This window comes from Lichenostomus cassidix, chromosome 2 (assembly GCF_008360975.1).
Source record: "Lichenostomus cassidix isolate B80296 chromosome 2, HeHo_3.0, whole genome shotgun sequence".
Lineage (NCBI taxonomy): Eukaryota > Metazoa > Chordata > Aves > Passeriformes > Meliphagidae > Lichenostomus > Lichenostomus cassidix.
Genome location: NC_139482.1, coordinates 39,165,080 through 39,188,448, shown reverse-complemented (window position 1 = coordinate 39,188,448; position 23,369 = coordinate 39,165,080).

The following is a 23,369-nucleotide window of genomic DNA, read 5'->3' as shown; positions in this document are numbered from 1 at the left end:
ACCCAAAGTAATTTTACACTCCAGGACTTGTCTGAACCTGCATTCCCCTTGACTGCAGGCCAGAACATGAGGGCACCAGCATTCCCCTTCTCTAAGGAAAGGAAGGGGAGTTGTTTGCAAAGGGGTTTTATAGCATGATGGGTTTCTCGCAAGCACGAAATAAGACATAATGACTAAAAAATTGGTCATGCACCATTCTGTTGTAAACTGTGTTTTTCCCTCTTGCAAGGAAGGAGGAACAGACTCAGACAAAAGGTGAAAACTTTTTATGCTTTTTATTGCATGTCTTCTTCATATGCACTGTTTTGGTTTTTATCACCTGAGGTATTAAAAAGGAAGGTTGTGAAAACCATTTCAAAGACATCAGGGAGCACCCAAAGTAGTCATAAAGAAAAACAGTTATTCTGCATATATGCAAACTGATGTATGGACTAACTCCTGATCTTGCAGCCTAATGCTCTCCTGTGCTCAGCACATGGAATCTCTGAAAGCAAATTCAGAGCCTAACGAAAGCAATCGATGATTTGTCCATGCTTTCTACCAAAACCCCTTTGCCTCACAAAATAGTACCCATATAGCTCAGACAAAAGGACATCTCTCCAAGGGATTGAGCACTATCCCAGAAATGCTTCCCCTTCTCTTTATCTAAAAACTATATGAGCACAACAGTCCCCTTGGCAGACCCAGAGGTGATAGCAGGCAAGAATGGTGAGGGACAGCTCTCACAAGAGGTGACAGATCTCAAATGAAGCCATGAAGATATATTAGGAGATGGTCAGAGACAAATATTTGGGCAGGATGTTAGACTATCTATGCACATCATTAAGGATTGCACATGGGGAGAAATGTTTTGAGAAGGTTTTTTCAATATGGGCTGCTCCTGAAATGTTCCCCTTGTGAGTACCACCAGAGGGAACTGCCCAGAAGCTTGGAAGCACTGAGCTTGCATGGGCAGCAAGACCATGTGAAAAAAGAAGACAAGAACTGAACATAGGTCATGAAAAATACAGACACTATCAATAATATATGATGAAGAAGATAAGTGACCTACTGGCTATTCTTGGTTGTAATCTTCTGTTAATTTTGGTTCTGTTCAGGGTTATAAAGCTATAATGTTCTTGCTTCTATTTGTCACAGTCCTTGCAGGCAGGCAAGAGAGGTCACCTGGGTGGATTTCATGCAGCTTCCATGAGTCTGATACCCTGCTGATACTCTGGTGTATAGCTCCTGGTCTGCCCTCGCCTCGTGCTATTTCTCATTCTGCCATTTGACTTGGTCTGATCACTCAGCTCCTCATCCCAGCCCAGTCTTTGTGGCTTACCTCTAGGCATGTAGTGGGGTGCAGTGCTGCCTGCCTTACACTGAAAGGGCTGTGCTGGCCTCCCTCCTGCTGGCACTGTCAGCCTTTGCAGGCCCCAGCAAAAGAAATTCTCTGTATGTCTATGTACTGTGCAGTTGTATCTTTAAACCCTGCACAGGCCCCAGTCACTGTCTGTCTTAGAGAGATTTCAAATTTAAATACAACAATTAACAAAACCCACCAGGTGGATAGTAGCTACCCTGCTATCTGTTTTCTTCTTTCCCTTGTCCTTCTTTCCCTCTGTCATTATTCACAGGACTACCCAACCCAAAAACTGAAAGACATCCCATGCGTTTACAGCCCGAGATAGACTTTGTTTTGTTTGATGGTATAATTCCCCTTTGGTGACCTCACTTTCAGATGTGATGTCCTGTGTGAAACAGTCTGTTTGAGCAATGATAGGGTGATAGAGATAGCACAGGCTTTGTGTGTAGGAGGGTGTAAAGAGATTGGTGTTAGTGACTGGCTATGTAATGCACACCAGATGCAAACATCTAAGTGCAGATATTCCTCCAAAGGAGATCCTTGCAATCCGTCCATAACTCACATTTTCTGCAAGCTGTTTGTGAAGTGAGAGGTGTTAGCATTAATTCTGCTTGAATGTCCCTCTCCTCCCATCATTCCTGCAGCACTTCCCTGTCTGAAGCTAGGGAAGGTCTTTCATGCTAAGATCAGGCCCTCTGCAGTAGTTGCATGCTGGTGATTGGCATCTCCCTCGCCTCCCTAGGGAGGGTTTGTGCACATCCTCTTCAGAGGCTCTTACTGAGTGTAAGACTGAGTGACCCCAGCACAGCCTGAGCACAAAGCTCCTGCTTAAGAGATGGGATTGTAGCAGAAGGAGCCAGTGATCTCTGGGCAGATTTTAAACACTATCTGCTGGATTAATTGACTGAATTTCTGGCTGTCCTTCCAACAATTCTGGCTTTTTGTCTGTATTTTGGCTGAGAAGAAAATTGTGATAGATTATCTAGAAGGGTTAGCCCTTCTTCCTTTCCAGAGGCTGCTGCAGCATTTCATTTCCTAGAAGTACTGCCTTCCACAGGTAGCACAAGTGTGTGTTCTGTCAGAGCTTTATCCCAACAAGTCAGCTGTGCTGCTGTAGTATTGTTTTTGCAAGCAATGCCTCAAATACCCACATCTCCAAAAGCAGGGACATGGAAGAAACACTGTATGGATGGGTAAACAGTGTTAACTTCCTCAGTCCTGCCTGCCTTGCCTAAAATGGTCTTTGAAGTGTTTTGTTTTTTTTTTTTCCCCAAAAAAGTACATGATTGCAATTAAGAGAGAAAAATGAGCTGTTAATCAGAAACAAACTATTTCCTCTAACAGCTCAGATACACCTGGGGCATGTGTGATACATCCATATTAAACAGCATATGGGCAGGCTTTTCTTTTCATGGTTGCCTCTATCATTAAAAATTTGTATCATTCTTGCACAGATGGCTTCAGCCCAAGCTGAGTCGGGATGACTCAGTTGTCCACTAGATCCTCAGTTATATTTGGTGCAGAGAGGAAAGTGCTTTGTTTCAATCTGCAAGCAGGATATGCTGAGTACTTTTTGTGCCCTTTCACTGGACTTGTTCATATAAAATAGAAATGCCAGTGATTAATATACTGAAGCAACTGTTTTATAAAGCATACTAGCCACTGATTTCAGAGGTTAATAGGAAGAAGTACATCAGATTCACTTGGGATTCAAAGAAGTAATGTAGTTCATGAAGTTGCTGTAAAGCTCTCTTCTTCCCTTCCTTGAGTGTTCCAGATTCACAGAACAGATCCAAGAACGTGTGTCTACATGAAGTTTCTTCAGGGCATTGTCATGGTACGAAATTACAGCTGTACTTCTTGGCAGTTGTATGTCCTCATGTATGTTTGCTGTGGCCTTTCAGGCACAAAAATCAATGAAATTCTGTTGACTTCAGGGCCTTGTCAGGTCACGTACTCACCTGTTTCAGCAGAAGCCTGTGCTCATCTCACACTGTGTTTAGGTCTCACTGTGGATTAGTACTACCTGAGGACTTAAGAAAGCAAATGTTAAAGGCAAAGAGCAACATTACAGAAACCTCTGACAATGAGGTAAGGATAAAGTCAGAGATAAGTAAGAAGCGTTGTTTTCTTGGGCATTCTATGCAGTCATACCCTTAACCTCACCTTCAAAAGCTACAGCCAGCTCTTAATCATAATGCAATACCTCCTGTAAAAGGATTCCTTTGTTAAACTTCAAGATAGTAAAATCTTGGAGGTTGAAAGTATTGTATTTAGAATTCAGATTTCTTGCAGCAAAGAACAGATGTAAATTCACTGAAGTGATTAACAGATAATTCTTTCAGTGCAAAGGAAGATTGTAGTTGAAAGAAACACGAATTAATTTAAAAGAAAGGGAGATAATAGGTAAAATTCCTCCAATTTTATGTTAGGTGGTTCAGGAGCTGGTTCATGAGCAAAGCTGCTACTATAAAGTTGGCAACTTCCATGGGAGCAAGAGTGCAGAAAACTGAAAATAGGAACAATCTTATATATTGAATTTTAATATATTGCTGCACATCTATGAGAGATCTTGGAAACACTTTGCATTTTCCAGGAATCCCAATCCCATCATCACTGAATTTGCCATAAAGTTATTTGAACACTTTCCTAAAAAAAAAATAAAAATCATATGTCCATAGGAGTGAAGCTTCAAAGTTCAGTAGGTGAGAGATCTGAGCTAAGAAGGCACAGCACAACAGGGCTGGTATGCTAGAAACACTAACGTACAAGGACGAGCTGACTGCAGGATGGGAACAGGGTTCCTTCAGCAAAATTTTATTTTGTTCAAGCCTTGGAAGTCCTGTATGTCCAATCAGTTTCATTTTCTCTGACCTATCATCCTAATGTACATGCACATGGACACACGCCCCGCTCCGTTGCCCTTAGCTTAAAATACCCTTAAAAATTAATAATCCTCTTTATTTTGAATATGGAAGACTGTGAGCTCTTTGAAGAAATGAGGTATGATATTTAAACAAGGAGTTTACTTGAACCCCCAGTTTTATTTCAGAAGAATGAATGCTTATAAGCAGTTTTCCTTTCTTTTAAGAGACTGGCTTCAACACAGAGATTGATTCTGGCTTTTGTTAATTTGGTGAGATCCCTGTCTCCAACTCATACTAATAGCATCTCCACCTGGGTGGCTTCAGTGATTTCTGGGAGATATCTTTTAGATAACATCTAACAAAACAGATGCTATTAAATGTGAGTAACAACACTGGACTCAGGATCTGTATCAAGATTAGAATCTTGACTGAAAGCTCTTGAAAATGGATCAGGCTTTCACAATCCTTTTCTATGTCACCAATGATTGTTTTCTGCCAGCTGCCATGCTGCATTTCTCTGTTGTTGTGCATGTTCCTCATGCTGCCCTACCCTCCAGGTTTACCATTCTTTGTCTTTGACTCCTTGTCCCAACTTCTTTGCCTTTCCAAGTAAATGATAAGATGTTGAAGAGAGTTTACCTAGTCTCAGGACATTCAGGGAGACCTGGATCACTCTGAAATATCTCAAAAAATGCCTGCCCAACTGAGCCATTTACTATAATTCTAATTTGAGGTGTTCTGATCTCTACAGTGGCTACTAGAAATTAACTTTATTGAGGCAGGAGCAGATGAGACACCTACAGCCAGAAACAACATTCACAGGAATACAATTGATTTCCACAAGAAAGCCTGATCCTCCAGCATTGAAGGCTCATGTTCAAAGAAGCTTAAAACCCTTGTCAACTGCACTTTGACTAAAGGAAAGCAATTGATGTGATGGATGGCTTATTCCCTGGAGTGCTCTTTTGGGACAGAGCATTTCAAAGGGGCTTCATTCACTGCAAGCTTAGAATTTATCTGCTTATTCCATGGGTCAGAAGGGGATATGAATATATTAAGATCAGTTCAGTTGCTGTCCTGGGTCAGAACACCCATCCATCTAACCCAAGTACCCTGCTACCAAAAGTTCCTATGAACAGACTTCTCAGGAAGAATAAGAAACGGCCAACACTTGTGAAACTTCCTCCTAAATCTCTTTCAGGCCCTAAATCTTTCCACTTCAAGGATTTCCCATTTTTACAGTATGTGTAATTGTCATTGTATTTCTCTTCCATGTACATGTGCACTTTGAACCCATGCCAATTTTTAGCACCCTTAAGTAATTTAGCAACATGTTCTCCAGTCCACTGTTTACTGTGTGAATAAGAAAAATATTGTGTTTGTATTGGATCTGGCTGATGTTATCTTTATTTGATGCTCTCCAGTTCTTGTACTAAAAGACACTGGACAACAATTTCTATCTATCCATGACACAATGATTTTGTAAATGTATACCACATCATCCTCACTTATCCCTTTTCCAGACTGCAGTATCTGGCCTCGGTATGACAAGGCTTTCATGCTCTTGATTATCCATCCTTGTTGCCTTTCTGTCAACCTTCTCTAAAGTTGAAGTAACAAACCATGGATTTATACAGTCACAGAATACTGTTACATTTTGTTCTGCTTTCATTTTCTAATAATGCCAAAAATTCAAGTTCCTCTGTTGAACCCTACTAGGTATTGAAATGTTGTTTCAATGAAACCACTTGTGAGAGCCTTGGGAGCTCCTGAGTGGTGAAAACCAATTTAAAAGTCCATCATTCTTTGCGTGAAATAAGGATTATCTTTTCCATGCACCTCACTCTTCATTTAGCTGTACCAAACATCATCTGTCATTTTCTTACACATTCAGTTTTTCAGTCTTGCTCTAAGACACTGTACAGCCAACCTGTAGTGTGACTGGTAAAGGTGCTGTCACCAACAAATTTTTTTGCTCCACTATTCAACCATTTCCAGGTTTTTTTATGAATATGTTGAAGGGTAGAGGTCTCAGCACAGATCCCTGAAAAATTCCTCTTGATTCTTCCCTCCATTGAAGGAACTGATGATTTGTTCTCTTTCCTATGTTATAACCATGCAAGACCTTCTCTCTAAGAGCTGCATTTGTTGGCAGTCTTTCTCAAAGCCTTCTGGAATTAAAAATAGACTGTATTGGTCAGATAACCCTGCCCCATACATAAGCTTGTTGACATCACAAAAAAAAGCAGGATTATAACCTTTTATATAAAGCTTCACTGATCCTATCAGTATGTTTTATTTACAGTACAATGCTTATGCAGTTGCCTGCTAACTCTTTATAGTTTCTCTTAGCTTGTCCAATATGGACATCAGTCTGATATTCCTGTAATTCTCCACTGGGACCTCTGCATCACATAGGTTATCCTCCAGTTCTAAGTACCCAGACTGTTTTAAATGAAAGGTTGCACAAGTCTCCAGCAATTCAGCTATTTCATCCTTGAATTGCTTTAAACCTCATGAGTGATTACCATCTGGTCTTGGCAATGTGTTACTTTTCTTTATACCATTTTTTCCCCAACTCCTTCTGCAGTCACTTCAGTATCAATTATGACCTGAACTAACCCAACTTCACTCCTGGGTAGGCCAGGGCACAGAGCAGCTGAGTGACTAACGCATTTTGGAAAGCAGCGATTGTGTTGCTGGTGTTTGCTTTGGGCTGGACTATGGTTTGGTTATATTCCATCTGGTAGCCAGTAATTGCAAGTGTAAAGGAACTGTGTAGAGGAATGTAATAGTGCAGGATTGAGATGTTCACTTGTCACCATTAATTGTCGGGGTGGCTGTACTTAGCACACTGGCTGCATGAAGCCAGCAGTACCAGCACTGAGGTAACACACCTGTTACCCCCCTGAGCATCTGGTGCCTTGCTACAAGCCCACAGTTATTCCCTGGAAGTAGAGACACTAGTGAGCATTGCAGGTGCATGTTAAGAATCAGGAGCTGCATGCTGTGTGGTGGTGGGGTCCAAAGAGTGAACTCAGGCAAAATCTTTCCTTCTTACAGCCTAGCTACAGCCTCTGGAGAGCTTTCAGCTTAAAACAGAAGGCACAGGAGCAGGGCATCACATACAGCGCCTCATGAGAGCAATTACAGATTTTTTTTTTAAGCTTAGAAGCACTTGGATACCAAGGATTTAAGGAAGGGATAACATTCTCTTTGTGTTATGCTGGTCTCAGTCTAGGCTGAGTTCCTGTGTTGCAGCAGTGGGTGTTGCATTTGGTCAGTTTAGGGGGTTGAATCTGCACCAAATGCTTCCACAGCTCCTTCTGCCTCCAACTCAGGGGAACGAAAAGTCTGACAAGAAGGGATACTGTGGAGCGGTGAGGGCTGCCTGTGCTTCCCTGGAGGTCAGAGTGGCCTGAGACAATGTCTGCAAAGCATCTCTGTTTGCCACTGATTTCTTCTTGGGTCAGCAGAGCCAACCTTCATGACTTGCAGGCCTCATTTTCTTTCTCTTTGCTTTCTAAGAAAGGAGAACACTTGAGTTGGTTCATACTGTTCCTTCAAGTTTCTTTTTTCACTGTCTCTACAGTGAAAACATTGTAAACCTTTTCCTGTCAGCTTTCAGCATTGTGTTGCTTCTGACTCTCCAAGTTGCACAGGCAGAAGGCACTAAAAGCATCAAAACCAAATCCCTGGATGTATAATTGTATAATTTACCAAGCTGAGCTCTGAGAGAGCATCTTTGCTTTCCAAACAGGAGCAGAGAAGTGCGAACTGAGACTTTTTGGTCAAGAAATAATAGTGGCTACTGATAGGTTACTTGCTTAAGTGAATTTTCATCACCAAGCTAAAACATAACGATTAAGGCTTAATAGCAGGTGGGTTTTTTCCTTAATAACACATTACACTGAACTGATCTCTTGATGGTCCATTAGTCCCATCAACCCACAGCTGGTTTCATGTTTTAATTGCTTAACAAGTGGGCTGTGCTCTGGATGGTACTGAAGTGTGTTTGCATTGTGGCAACCCCATATAATTTAAAATAAAAATCTGGTTTGGATGCAGCATTATCTTAAAACCCCAACCCTCTCCTGCTGTATATAGTTAAAAGTGGAAGGACTGGTGAAAAATTGTATGAAATCACAGGAAGTTTTATGTTAAACTTACAGATTGAAAGGTAGAAAGAGAAAGAGAGAATGAGATTTCAGAGAAGTGGAAAAATCACGATGAGAAATGACAATAAGTTTGTTTAGGGCCCAGATCCATTTCCCTTCTGTCAGCCACCTGAAAGACAGGTGCACAATCTTCAATGCTGTATCAATCTTGTCCGTGGCACAAATGTGTTTTCAACTCCCACCTCAACACATAACGAACTGCCCTGTTAGAGGTGTTTAAGTTCTGTGTGGACAGTGGAGGGAAGCTAGGCCAGCAGCTTGGGTGGCTAAATGTAGCAGACTTGAACTCCAGACCTAGTCTGGTCTTGAGTGAAGCTTTTAGAGTTCAGTTTTTGTAAAAGCAGCCATGCAATTCAGTGTGTGGCAGTATGTGTGTGACATACCACTGTTGTGAAGGTACTTTCTTCATCTTGTAATTAATGCAAGTCCTTAAGTTATCCTCTGTGAACGTGTTGCAAAGCTTTGTTGTTGGCTTTGGATCTTTCACTGAATCTAGCTTTAATGTCTTGGCATAGCTGGGAGGAACACTTAGCAGTTGTGCTTGCAGACCCTCTGAATTCCACCTGGAGAGCTGAATGCTTTTATGACTCTAAAACTGTCTCAGTTTAATTTCAGAGTCTAACTTTTCCCATTATATACAAATAATGATACCTGAGTTGTAGGTGAGTTGCAAAGATGAATGGATGCATGTTTTAAAAATGCTATAGAAAATGTAGTAATGTCTTAGAAAAGTGTTTAGTTGTTTTCTATATATTTTAATTTTTAAAGATCTGATCACCACATTAATTGAACAATCTAGTTAAAGCAATCTTGTAGTGTAATTTGCAATCCCTTTATAAATCTCCTTTGAGATGGATCTCAAAGATTTCTTGGATTTGCTCTTTACCTTTATCTGCTCTCTTGAAAAATTATAGCACAGGACTGGTTTAGAACACACTCTGGCTTTTCTTGGGAAACTTTGTGCTGGGAATGGACTCACAATACTGATAAATAATAAGTATTTCCAAGCTCCTATTCCCAGATGCAGCTCACAGATGGACCAACAGTTAAATCCTTCCTTGCTTCTTTTGCTAAAATTTGTACTCAGCATGCTTCAAGTTCTTTTTTTTAAACATCAAAATGCCCCTCATGCCCAAGAAACAGGCGGGTAGCCTGTAGGTAGTGAAGCTTCAGTTAAAAGAGATCAAAATACAAGTGTCCCACCTCTCTTTTTCTTAGCCTTTCCCCACCTTATGAACATAAATGTTCTGAGGTACCTTCCCAATGCCTCTTGGATAAAGCAACTCTTAAGCTTCTACAGAAGGAAAACGCTGAATGGGGCCAAAACAAGAGTGGTTTGAAGAAAATGGTGCAGGGAAACTGAAAATAAAAATAAAAGGGTGAGGGAAACTTTTTGTTTCTTACAGCCATATTTTTGCCCTATTTGTTCATATTTTCTTTTATTCCTCCCAGCCACAGTTTAACAGGTTTTGGATGATAGTTCATTATCATAGTGATCTCCTGGCATTTATTTCAGTATGGAAAACTGAGACTGTCATCTGGAGGTATGCAAAACTTTGTGGTTGGATTCACACAAATCACAAAATTTTTTTTGGCTCAGAAGTCATTGGTTTTCAGACTTCCTTTATTCCCATCCTACCTTTCCTAGTAGCTAATTTTCAGATGATTTAATGAATACCCAGGTCAGATACAGCGTGTTTAGGTATCACCATAGGCTGGCATCACTTGTCTTCAGGGCTTACTCTGAATGCTGTGTTACAAATCCCAAATTCTGCATTGTAAACCCATTTAAAGCATGTGAGACCACAGACCAAATAATAGGTTTTGCTATAAACTATATGTTGGCCAGTGTCTGTTGAAAGACAGTTACTTTTCTGTTCCTTTAAATTATACTTAAAACTTGCTGAAGTCTATGTTCCAAGTTACAGTTTAGGTAAAGGTCAGTTCCATAGATGATCTGTAAACATTTAATCAAAATCTGGTTCTACTTTAAGGCTCTTTGTCGTATTTCAAAACTGTCCCTGAAATGCAGTTTTAGTATAGATTCATGGTTTGGATTACTGTCAAGTGCACTTCTAACTCTTCAGAATTGCTTTATTTCAACTGGGAGCCAAATCTTTACTGATTTTTACTGATCTTTACTGATTGATCTGAATTTCTAAACTGACTTAGATGGAAAATGGTTTTGAAAAAGAGATTTATTTAGTAACTGAAAAAGCTTACTCAGCAGATCAGAGATCAGTTTCAACTACTCAGGCTAGGGAGAGATATATGCCTACAGTCACATACGATTGCTTACCTAACACTACACAAACTGTTGTGTAAAAATTCCTGTTTGTCTTCCAGATTTGCTCATCTCTTTTACTAGGTCAGTCCATAGAGATGTACAGTTGTCTGTTTATTTTGGCAAAAGAAGCCTGTACTTCTTGAAAAACAGAAAGGTAACTTGGAGGTTTCAGTGTTACAAGCTATTAGTTTGTGCTGATCATTTTTGTCACAACAACAGAGTTTAAGAGTATAGGTACTGATTTCTTATAAGCATGCTGTGGTTTAGTTGTGGCTAAATTGCTAAATTAGTTAGGAAGTTTGGAAAGAATGTATCTTCTTCCCATATTTTACAGTTTTAGCTCTACTTCCAATCTCTGTATCTCAGCACAGGTCTTCCTCAATGGTGTTAAAATTTGGTGTTTCCTTCCAGGCTTAGAGCTTGGGGTGTGTAAGGGAGCAGCAGTTGGGAAGTGCACAGACAGTCTTTTAAGGAAAGTTTTTGGATGTGAGACCTGCCAGGGCAATTCTCCTGTGGTTTCTGGATGCTTCCCTTTCCCAGGAGACTAGTGGCTCAGAGCTCACTGTAACTGTGATGGCAAGGGGGACCTCCTAATTGCCTTGGTAAGTACGTGAAATTTAGAATAATGTTTATAATGTTACCTTATTCCGTGTTCCATATCCCTTGTAAAGGAAAGTATTTCTCTTAATGAGATCAAGTTTAAAAAGCAAGTTTTGGTTGTGTCTGTTTTGTATTTAAAGTTGAGCACAAAAATGGAATACACAGCATAGACAAGCCCATAGGAAATAAAGAGCAAAAGAACATAAGCTCTGGGGTAACGAAGAAAATGAAAATGGTTTTCTGGAAAGTAATGCTCTTTCTATGTAATAAATAAAATAGTTTGTTTTTCTTTGCTTTCTGCCTTTCATTATGTAGTTATGAATTACAAAGAGACCTTTGAGGTCCCTCTGCATATGCCTAAGAACATATTCCTTTTGTCTATTAGGAAGAAGATTCGAAGTACACCATCATCACATAGATACTTTCATATGGATTACTGATTTATGCTCCTTACTGTAACTGGAATAGCTAGATGCCTACTAATGCACTTCCAAATATTCCCAAAGATTGGCTGTGGAGACACTCTCCAGATTTGCATTCAGACGATAATGATCTGACAGTAAAAGAAAACTAAATTGGACTGATGGAAATATATTGTCACTGAGTCTTAAATCCAAGTCACCTACTGGGTTTCTATTTAATTTGTGTTTGCTGGGTAATGAAGGATTGACTTCTAACATTCATTATAACAAGGCATTATAGTCAAGAGTGAGAAAACACTCTCATGCCAAAACCTTCTATTCAGCTGCATAAAACTTTCCAGCAAAATTACCTTTTGTGCTGAAATTACTTCTGCTTGTTCTCCTCACGGAAGTAATTTGTTTTTAAAAGGTATTACAACACTCTTTTGTGTGGTGGTGAGAGAAATTAATTAAAAAAATAAAATTACCTCATTACAGAATGTGATTCTTTGATCATTAAGAAATTACTTACAATTACTTCAGACTTGTTGGGTTTCATACCCAAGGAGCACAAGTGATTGTTCTGTGTTTGGAAAAGTTTCATTAGGTAGAAATATCATGCAGTCTTGCCAGTTGCACTTGCCTTTTCAAGGCAAACTGTGAGTCATTCTGCAGAAATATGTTCAGGGTATCTGTGAGTGTTTGTGCAGGCAACAGGATATTTCATGTCCATGGAACACTGTGTGGCTAACAATGTATTTTGTATATGTAAATACATATCTACTGTCTTGTAAAGCTATACACCAGCACATAACATTTGTGACTTTTTGGAGCTCCATTGGAAAAACTGGCCCTTGTTATTTATTCTCTTGCTTCTGTCTTCCTTACCATAGTTTATATTAGAAAAAAGTAGAAAGCAACATGCCAATGAATTTTCAAGTACACATTTAAAGAGGAAAGTAAACCAGTGGAATGGGGCAGGCAAATAATTTATGAAATAAAGTGTTTTTTTCAATATTATTTTCACATTGCAGTAGATTTGACAGAAAATTCATTTGTAGCATATGAGGAGAAGTAGAGCCATGAGGAAAATAATTGTTTGTTCCATTGCTTGGTTTTGGAAAGTCACAGTTGTCAATGTAGGAGTTGTGCCCAGGAACAACAGTAGTGCCAATGAAATGATTTGTATTACCACAAAAGAGGCTGCTGATGTAGTGGGTGAACAGGTGAGAGAACACTACTTGGAATTTCATTGGATTGCCTTTCTGACTGAGACATTTTATTTCAAATGATGCAGTATGTCTCTTGCTTATAAAGAGAGACTTAGAGGAATTTTCAAAATAAATTTTTGTAGCAATAAATCTTGCCAGACTTTTGAGTCTGTTCACGTCCCTCCATTCTTCTGCAGCTGGCAATAGTACACACAGTGACAGTCACTGAGCTCTGGGTCTTCTCTGGTAATTTTACACCAAGACTCTGTGTCCAAATAATCATATGATTTCCCTTCTATTTGATGTGCACAAAGAAGCTGGGTCTACAGGCTGGACAGGCTTGGAATAAAGGGAAATTGTGTCACCTGCAGCTTTATTCTATCACTTGGAGGTTAAACTAAGCTCAGAAACCATAAGGATAGCTGATCTCTGTATTTTTGGCTCACCACTTCCAAATCGGATGTAATATTTGGGAATTTTAGAGTTAAAGATCTCTGTTTGGCAATACAAGTGAAAAAGGGGCAGATCAGTTGTGGTTTCTCTTCAGGTCAAGGATGATGTATTTCCAGTGATGATGATGATAGTCTATGATCAGAAGGAAATGTTCTAGGATTCAAACTGCAGAACAGATAGATATATAACATAGATATATGATGATTGATAGCTAGCTAGATAGATATAGATGAATGAGTAAATAACCTCTTGTAAGTCAACAATAACTGGGGACAGTAATTTCCAATAAATCCTTCTAATTTTACAGGGAAGAGAAATTAAAGGATACTGTCACAACAAACCAGTCCTCAGTAGTGAGAGCTGTTACCCAGGAGACAAACCTATAGTAAAGAAAGCAGAATGTAGGTAGAAGAGAGAGAAGGGAGTCAGAATTAGCAGCAGGATTGAAGGCATACACTGCAAAACCCACCTAAGACGCATCCAAACCTGACAGAATGAGTCTGTGAATTTCCTTTGGCCAGTGTCCCTCAATAGAGTTTGAGGCTCATGCCTAATCTTTTTGGTCTTAATTTTCTTATGTATCAGATGCTTTGTCATGGCCTCCACCTCAACTAGGCAGAACCCTGAAATGCACAGTGACAAATAAGGGGGTGATCATATGATATGTTAAGGTATTTCACTGCATGAGTGAACCTTAGTGATCTAAGAGATCTGGTTTTATATCCCTTGAATACTTTGGGGTTTATAATTTTTCAGTAGAACTGTAAATCAGAGCCAAATTTGGGTGCTCAATACCTAGGATTATAGGACTATTTTTCCTCCAAAAGCTGATCCTTTCAGTCTGTGTCCCAGAACTTGGAGGACTTGGTTGTAAGGCATCAAATCTTGATTTATCTCAAAACTGGCAATGTCCTAGGTTCCTACAGTCACCAGATATAACCTCTTGTATCTCAAAAAAGATAGCAGAAACTTTAGGATGAGAGATTAAATTCTCCTATACTTCTTCTGCAATTGCAGTTCTTCAGGAAAATAAGCCTTTCTCATTTTAATTACCAATGTTTGAAATACAGAGCAGTCCACAAAAAACAGTACACCTTTGCTGCTGTAATCCTCTGCCCCAGTGCAAAGCAGACACTGGTTGTCAGCAGTATAAACAGCTGAAAAATGCAGTGAAATTTAACAAAAGCTGGAAAATCCGCTTTTAAAGCTATCACTCTGTCCAGAGTTTTCTCTTTTGTGCCTTGCTTTAATGAGAGCTTTGCTTAACAATGGGTGATCTTAAAGGAGACCCATGAAAACTTGTATTTTATTATTGCCACTTATTATGTCTGAACTTCTTAAGAAACCAGTGTCTCACTCCCTCTGTCTTGCTCCAACAGTGTAGAGCACGCAACCAGACTTTTTCTAGCTCAGGGTTCTCTGAGAGGTTTTTTTTCCACCGAGCCCTGAAACATTGAGAGCTAACTTGTTTCAGCCAATGCCCCAATACTGTCAGTGAGAGCAGCCCACTCTGGAAATGCAGTCCTGGGCCAGCAAATCAGCTGTTACAGACTTTACAAGAATACATTTAGCCTACCTTCTCCCCACATGCCTAGATTTACACATTTCTCTGTGTTATGGAATAAAGCAAAACATCCATAAGTGTCTTCAGCATCCCCTCAAACGGTGTTTGAACACAAAACATCATAAATAACAACACCAACAAGGTGGCTTTTGATGAATTTTCTTTCTAGGAATGACTTCTGTTTTATGGAACTTGGGGAGCTGAAACAAGGTTTGTGTTACTAAGACTGGAAAAGAGTCTGCTAAGGAGAACTCAGCCAGCTCCGGGAATACTTGTCTGGTGGCAGGGACAAGGAGGACAGGGCTGCACTGAGCAATGATACAAGTGTGAGCAATGATACAGGTATTCTATTGGAATAATTATACAGCTGATGCAGATGCATGGTGTCTCATAAAACTTGTGCTTGTGGGCATATGCAGCTGTTGGTCTCTCCCCAGAGTAATTTTTGCACCAGCTGTGTGATACCACCCAAACTTGAGAGGGAAAAGGGTCTGGAAGACAACAAAGGAGGAAGACCAGGAACCTTGTTGCAAACACCCTGATGGTGAGCGCAGTGGGAACCCCACAGAGCAGGGCTCTTGGCCTTACACCTGTCCCAGCTCCAGGCAGACTTTCAGCCATAACTTGTATGTTTCTATTAAGTAATATCAATGAATCTTCAAGACTTCAGCCTGCAGAAACCAGGCTTCTTCTGTCACAGGATTCAGTAACCTACATCTTTCCTTCACATATTCAGAGAGTAACTCAAGTGAGCTAAACTACTTCTTCTCTTTCTTCCTTGCGGTAACATGCTCTAGTAGGGTGTATTGTGCCTGTCCTGTCATGGGGAGGATGAAAGGGAGACTATGCATGCTGCTGGCCCCCAAGACCATTGTGGTGACTGCTCATAATTTACCCTCTGCAGCTCTGATTCTGGTATGAGAGGAACGTGGATACAGCTCTCCCTAAGCTCAGAGCCTCACTGTAGGTGCTTCCTCTAGGCCACTAGCTCTGTGTGGGGATGATGCCCATACGTAGTTTGTCACAAGATCAATCCCACTGACTTAGGAGCTCAGAACTACAGGGGGTAATTTTTTTTCCCTTTTTCTTCCCCAGGTGAAATTATGCTTGACAGAATCCAGGCTACACTGAAGGCAGTGCTCTGAAATTTGCAGTAAGTTATTTTTGCCCTGGCAGCGCTCTCCAGACCCAGCAACAGTATTTGAAGACAATGAGCATAAAGTAGTAAAATATGCCAGATTCGAGTATTTGACCAAGATACTAATAAAGCTGGCAGTGTTGGCAGGATACATGCCAGTGAACTCCTGTGGCAAATGTGTGCAAATGCCTCTCTTTATATTGAAATCACCTATTTTTCTTTTCCATGATATAGGGAGAGAAGCTGTCAGCCTTTTCAAGCCATAACATTTGGAGATATGAGCATGCCATCCATATTTTTGCGTGGGGAGGACTGCCATCTCAAGTCTTGCCACTGCTAAAATTAACTGACATCTTCGGCCACATAAGCTGCTTATTCCCAAATGTCAAGCCACTAGGGACATTTACAGCAAAGAGAATGTTAATGGGATATTTCTGAGAGCAGGCATTAAATATGGACAACACTGGAGCAAAGAAATGCATATTTGAAGCTCATGTGAGTATCTTTGGCACCAGACAGAGCATTCTGTGATGGGAAGCTGGTGAGATCACAGCTGTACAGAGGGAGTTGTGAGACTCAGCCATTTCCTCATTCTGAGCACTTTTTATTAGCTTCCATTCCCAGCATAAGGAGCACTTTTTCCTTAGCTTGTTCAGCAAAGAGGCTCTTGTCTCAGCTGTCCTATCAACCCTTATGGCTGTGTCCATCTCATTCAGATCTCAGACTGAAAATCACTTTTTCCTGCCTCTAACAAAAATATAGCAAGGGAAATACTGCATGATAACAACTGTTTTGTGTTCCGTAAGTAAAGCCTGGGACTAATCAGCCACTAACTTGATTTGCTGAGATCACAATCAGTGAGAAAGAAGGAAAATGTAAGCTGTGCTTAAGATTAGTATTTTATATGTTTTTACATTGCAGACTGACTATAAAAGCCAGTCAGCCAAGACTGGCTAGTCATGTGAAAGGAGGTCATCTGCCTATGAAGCCTCACTGCTGTGTGCAAGCTGTTTGATAAGGGACTGTGGAAATCTGGGATCGCTCCTGCACACGCCTAGATCACTGAAATAGATTTGTGTGATAGCTCCTCTGCTGTGTAACAGGAGATCTGACACCTCATTTTCTCCTTTGAACTCAAAAACACACCTGGGCAGTTCACCTCTCCCTTACAATGTTCATCCAACCTTAGAAATGAAGAAAACCAGAATGCTCTAACACAAAACCACCCTAAATCCCACCCTGTTGACATTTGTAGAATAGATCACAAGTAGATTATTGTGTCTATAGTTTCTTGTAATTTCCCCTTGCCTAGCCCCTCTTGCCCCCACAGTTCGTCCTAATCAAAAATAATACATTTCAACTAATATCTCTGTTGATACAGGAATCACTTTGTGTTTCTGAGAATAACATTTGCTGAGTAACCTTGAATGCAAGAAGTCTGAGGGAGTCTGCAGAAATACATTATGGGTGTCCTGATGAGGCAATTCCCTGGGGAATACAGACAGGTCTCTCTAATTAGGGGAGCTTGACTTAAACGGCAGCTGGCCAACCGCAACCCCAATTACTGGAATCACTTATGGAAACCTCAGGAGGCATGGTCAGGTTTTCAACAGCAGATGATTTGGGGTAGGTACTGGATATTCAGCACTGCACACTGGGCCTTTTTTGGGTTTGACTGTCATGGCTTAAAGTTACATTTGCTGTTTGTGCAATGAAATTTTTTTCTCATAAAAATGTAAAGACGTGAATTCTGCTCAATTTCACTGCTTCAGCTTTTACCTTCTTTTGACTGAAAGCCCCTTCCTGTGAGCAGCAGTCACAGAAAGGCGTTGTCTTAATGAACTGACTGCCAAGTCCTTAGCAAAGTTGGCCTTTTTGAAGCCACATTTTATAGTAGAGATGGACTGAGATTCTGCCCATAAACCCAGTAATGAACTGTATTACAGTGCTGATTTCATGATGTTTCTGTCTAAAAGTGAGCACTGCTGGAGGGTTCCAATGGAGACAGGAACTGTAAATGTTGCTCCAGAAATAAACAAACCAAGATACACTTCCAGCTCTCTCTCTCTCACAAAATCCCTTCTTGCTGCACTCAGCAGAATCCTCAGCAGAATTTGTCACCTTTTTCTTCTCTGTGTAAAGCAAGGCCTCATTGGAACCAACAAGTTTATGTGTTTGCATGACCCATAAACCCAGTTTCTGGAAAAGTTTTGTGGTCATGTTCACAGCAGAAGCAGAATATGTGCTGCTTTCAGTGGTGGTGATTACAGCAAGGAAGGCAGTGAATCGCCGGGGAGCTGCCACCTCTCCTGTGGAATGGTAGTAGAATGGCACTGGTTGGGTGCCATAAATATCATTCATTGCCAGTGGTTCCCAAAGTTATTTGCTATGTTATCAATGTTACATAAAGCAAACTGCTTTTTTCTGTCTGATTCTAACACACCTTTCCATACTATATTAATTTAGCTTTCCACAGCCACTATTTTATTCATTTTTATATTCTGCCTCTTCATCCTGGTATATATTTGCTGTCTAGCTGTCTTAACTAAGGCCCAACCTTCTCATTACAGATTTCAGCAGTGTGTATGACATGATGACAGTTTTATGCATACACATTTTAACATGGTTTGCTTCTCTTTCTTGTCAGCAATTATGAGCTGTCATTAAAAGTGGGAAAATGGTTACTGTGCTGTTAGAATTTTAAACCGACAGATAATCTAAAGGGAATAAGGTGAAGGGAAGAACATAAAGACTCTGAAAAGCAGTGCAGAAGAGGTGAACTGGGAAAAGGATGAATTAGTGGAAGAATATAAAGAACAGGAAAATGTAGTTCCTAGTCTCATAATTTCAGTATATTCCCTGGTACAGGGGGCCTGTGACAGTTTTCTAGTCACAGTTTAAGCAGCTGTATTTGGGAAAGGGGAAAGAAGTGCCCTGTAAAAGCCAGCCAAATTGTCAATACAGAGTGAGCTAGATCGTAACATACTCAAAATCCTCTATGGCCATGCCATGTGGATTGACACAGATGTATGTTTGTGGCACCTCAGCCATATGTATCAGCTTTCTGAACAGTAGCTGTTGCACTCCGTCCAATATCCCATAATGATACAAATGTCATTATATTGTAATATATGTGGGACATCGCTGTTACACATATGTTATTTCTAATTCTTGTTTGTTTGCTTATGTCGCTGTTGAGCAGCTAGCAGAGTAATGAATGCATCAGTTCTCAGTGGCAAGAAGGAATGACCTTTATTGTTTTGATTTCATCACATATATAGAGTTCTCAAAAGTCACCCAGATTGGTCAGTCAGAAGCCTTCCCCCAGGCCTGATTGGCCAGGCCTGCACTGTCCAAGTTCTGGGACACTGTTCCAACAACATCCAAACTTTATCTTTATTTACAAAACACAAGAAAACTTCTCATGGGAAAAACCTGTGCTAGCCACATGCTTAGAAAACTAAAAAGCCATAAATACAGTGGTACAGTATTGCCTGTCACAACCTCCATCAGTATTTCAAAATTGTTGCCCAGTCAGTTGATGACACTTCTCTGTTTTACTGAATCCTGTGAAGAAGGCAAGTCCTTCCATCATGAGATGCGTGGGGAACATCAGTGTTTAGTAGATTCCTATTTCCACGGTCTGCAGAATCAATATAGTCAATTAGTTTAGTCTAAACCTGATTTTCAGGCAGCTACAGTTACTTTGGGTAAAATGAATGCTCCCTTCCAAAAAAAGGTGTGAAATAGAGCATGAAGAACTGAGCAAGCACCAGGAAGGACTTCCCAGACCCAGCAGCAGGATCAGGATGCAGCTAGTGTGTCCAAGCTCTGGCATGGCCAGTGAGAAGAGAGATTATTCATGGATGTGACAGAGGATCTGCTGAGTACCATGTCCAGCAAGAAATAAATGGGACTGAAATGGTTGATGGATATCATCACAGCAGCAGCATCTGCCAGCAAAGGATTTATGGCAACAGCTCTAATTGTTTTTACTGAGAGGGGGAAATCTTTCCGGTAAATAAGCTTCTAAATTGATTGCTTGATTCTGGTGGTTATCAGAATTTATTTGTTTGCTATGCTGCATCATCAGAGGCAAAGACAGGTAAAAAGAGACTCCACTTAAGAAAGCTGAGCAGACTCAAGAACAGTAAGGCCTGTCATCTCTGTCACATAGTTATGTCTCCTGAAGCCCCCTTTCTGCCAGTGAGTTGGCTATTCTTTGCTACAAAAGCTTGTTCATTGAGACCATTCCCTGGGTTCTTAGAGGATTTTTTGGAGAACAGGAAGAAGCACAGAGTTTTATGTTTATGGCATAGTAGAGAATGTAATGAAAATGCCTCGGGTGATGTAAAACCAGATCCTAACAGAGTGGTGGGCTTTCTTGTTCTTCTTGTAATGCCCAGACCATTTCCATGTCGTCATCAGGGGGAAACATTGCAACCATAACTATAAACAGACATGAGATCCCTAGCATTCAAGTTCATCTCTGCATCGGTCTAAAAATTCTACATTCTAGGGCTGAGCCTGGGCATGATTTTTTTTCTGCTAGGGAATATGCATTGAGCATCCTAACTTCCAGGGATATCAGGGAGAGATTCAACACCAGCTCTTTAGAGAGTTGTGTAGAAAGGAAGGTTATTGTGGTGGAGGATTAAAAGGAAATTAGGAAAGATAATACACTGATGTGTCTTGAGAATACTCCAGACAATTATAAGCATGAGCATGTCGAAGCAAATTCCTGTGCTCCCCCTCTTTAAGGAATACATTGTAAAAGCAGACATTCAGCTTGATATTTGTCTCATATAGAAGTGAAGGTGGAAAAAGCTACAGAAAATAAGTGGATAAACCTGGTAATACTGTTAGCTAAAAGTGTACAAGGATATCATTTGAAGAGAGGAAAAGGAGGTTTTGCCTGATCCCAAGATGTATTGCATACCTTCACATAAGCAGATTGCTACCAGAGGTAAGTCATAAATACCATTGCTAAGTAAGTGTGAAATGGAGTCGTGGGATATTACTAGTCTATGACATTCTTGGATAAAAAATATAAGGAAATCAAAATAGAAAAATGAGAAAGGAGGCAAAGAAATTCTTATTTTTACTTTCACACGCAGGTTGAATCAGCCCACCGTGTAATTTTGTATCAGAAGGAAACTCTGTTACCTAAGAGCCCCCTCCATTTTTCATAATCATTTGATCAAATAAGGCACTGCCTAATAGCAAGAAGATTGCAAGAAATTTTAATAACATCAGGTTATTGAACCGGTGAAATACAGGAACATGACAGACCTCTCCTTGCAGGATGTTCAATTACCTTTATGTTCTTGCTGACTCATGAAGGGAGGTCCTGGGCTTATCTTTCATAAGTAAAGGCACAGAGCCAGATCCCAACTGATATTGAGCTGCCACAGCATGTCACCAGGACAGCTCCTGCTTTTAATCTTTAATTTGTGTGGCATTTCCTAGCTCTCTGCCTCAAGCTTTTACTTTGTTTTTTTTCCAGAGAACTCTGAAGAGTGGCCTTTTAGCTTTTGCTATGCTTTATCAGTTTTCCATCACAACCTGGAAGAAGCAATAGCTGGCCCAGGAGGCCAGAACAGAGATACTACCTCAGCAGTTAAGATGGATTTTGAGGCTGAGAGTATCAACGTTTAGCATGGACCTGGGTTTTCTTTAGCAATCACAAGAGATGGAGTAAGTTCCTGTCTCTGCCACAGCCCTTCAGAACAAGTAGGTGGAAGTATTCAGTAGCACATCCAGGCTGATGCTAAATGAGTTACAGTAATTGTATCTAAAAAGCCAATGATTAAAAAATCACGTCTGAAATATTATGTACCATGAAATGGCAGAGATCTGTATAAACCTTGATTGTGGTGTGTGAGAGTGTAATCCGTCTTTCAACTTGGGCAGCTGGTTGCCTGATTCTTGAATCAAAGCAGTCTGGATTGTGTGAACAAACACCTTCCTCATTTATATGCTTTGAACAGAACATGGCTATTTTTTAATTTTTCAGCTGAGGCTTTAAAGTGGCAATATGACCACTTTTGACACTTCTGGCCTCTCCTGGCAGTTCTATAGATTTTTATTTATTAGTTGTTACAGCCCACCTCTGAGGCAGGGTAACTGAGGTTCTTGTTAATAGATTTCTTGTGGTGGATTAGAGTGAAACAACACTGAATGACCTGTGTACACATGAGACGGCTTTGTTTCAAAACAATTAGGTTGCAGCAGAAACCTGACACCTCCCCTGCAGAGGGATTTTTCACTCCCTGAGGCAGCACTGTGGAAATGAATTGGGGGGTCTTTGATGGTTTGTGGCCCCTTCTAATGACACGACTGCTGCTTGGCCCTGCTTCTCCTTGTGCCATTTGTGCCTTATCAGGAGGGAGGAAACCTTCTGTCTTCCATGTGAACACCCAATACATCCCATGGAAGAGGGATTTTACGCTGCTATATGCAGCTGTGCCTTGCTGGGAGGGAGGAAATCGACATGATAAAAAGCATTACCATACCTCTGAAGGATCTGCATCTTACCTGCCTTTTCCCTTATCTGGCATGAAAACACTTTAAGACGTTAGTCCTGGGTTATCAGGGAGAAATTTATCACATGGCTCAACCAGTTTATCTAAAAAAAGTTCAGTCTGTCACATCACTTCAATGTGATTTAATATCCAGAGTCAATAATTTGCATAATCAAATGGCAAATCTAAGTATGTTTTTTTTTCATTCTGACAAAACACTTTGACAGGAGGTAGAGGTAAAAAGTTATTTTGCATTCATATGCCTTTTCTCACTCTCTAAGAGAATGAACAGCTACCACTATATCAATGAGAAAAACAATTCAAGTTTTGGCTGAACCTTAAGCTTTCAAAGAAGTGAAATGGTTGGAGTACAGGAGCTCTTCAGCACTGAAATCCCAGTGATTTGTAAAACACTGAAGCCTAATGGGGCCAAGATTTTAGCCAGAAGATTCGAAAAAATGTTCCATTTTCCAAAGCTGGCCAAGTCTGCTGGTGACCTAAAGCTGTGTAACAATTTACAGGAAGAGCTTGGACAAAGGAGGCCATGGTTTCTACTTTTCTAGTGTCTTGGTTTATGACTCTGTCATGATTTTTACATATTTTTTAATTCCCATCTTTCAGCCATGCTTCTTCCCATCTGTCTTTTTCTGTGGCCTCTTTCATCCCTATTTATGTTATAGTCCTGCAAACCAGTCCTGCAAAAATAGGAAGGAAAATATTATTGCTCGTTTACATTTAGGTAAGCCCTAAAACATGTCAGACCAGGTGCTGATTGGCTCCATCCCCAGTTCTTTCCCTCTA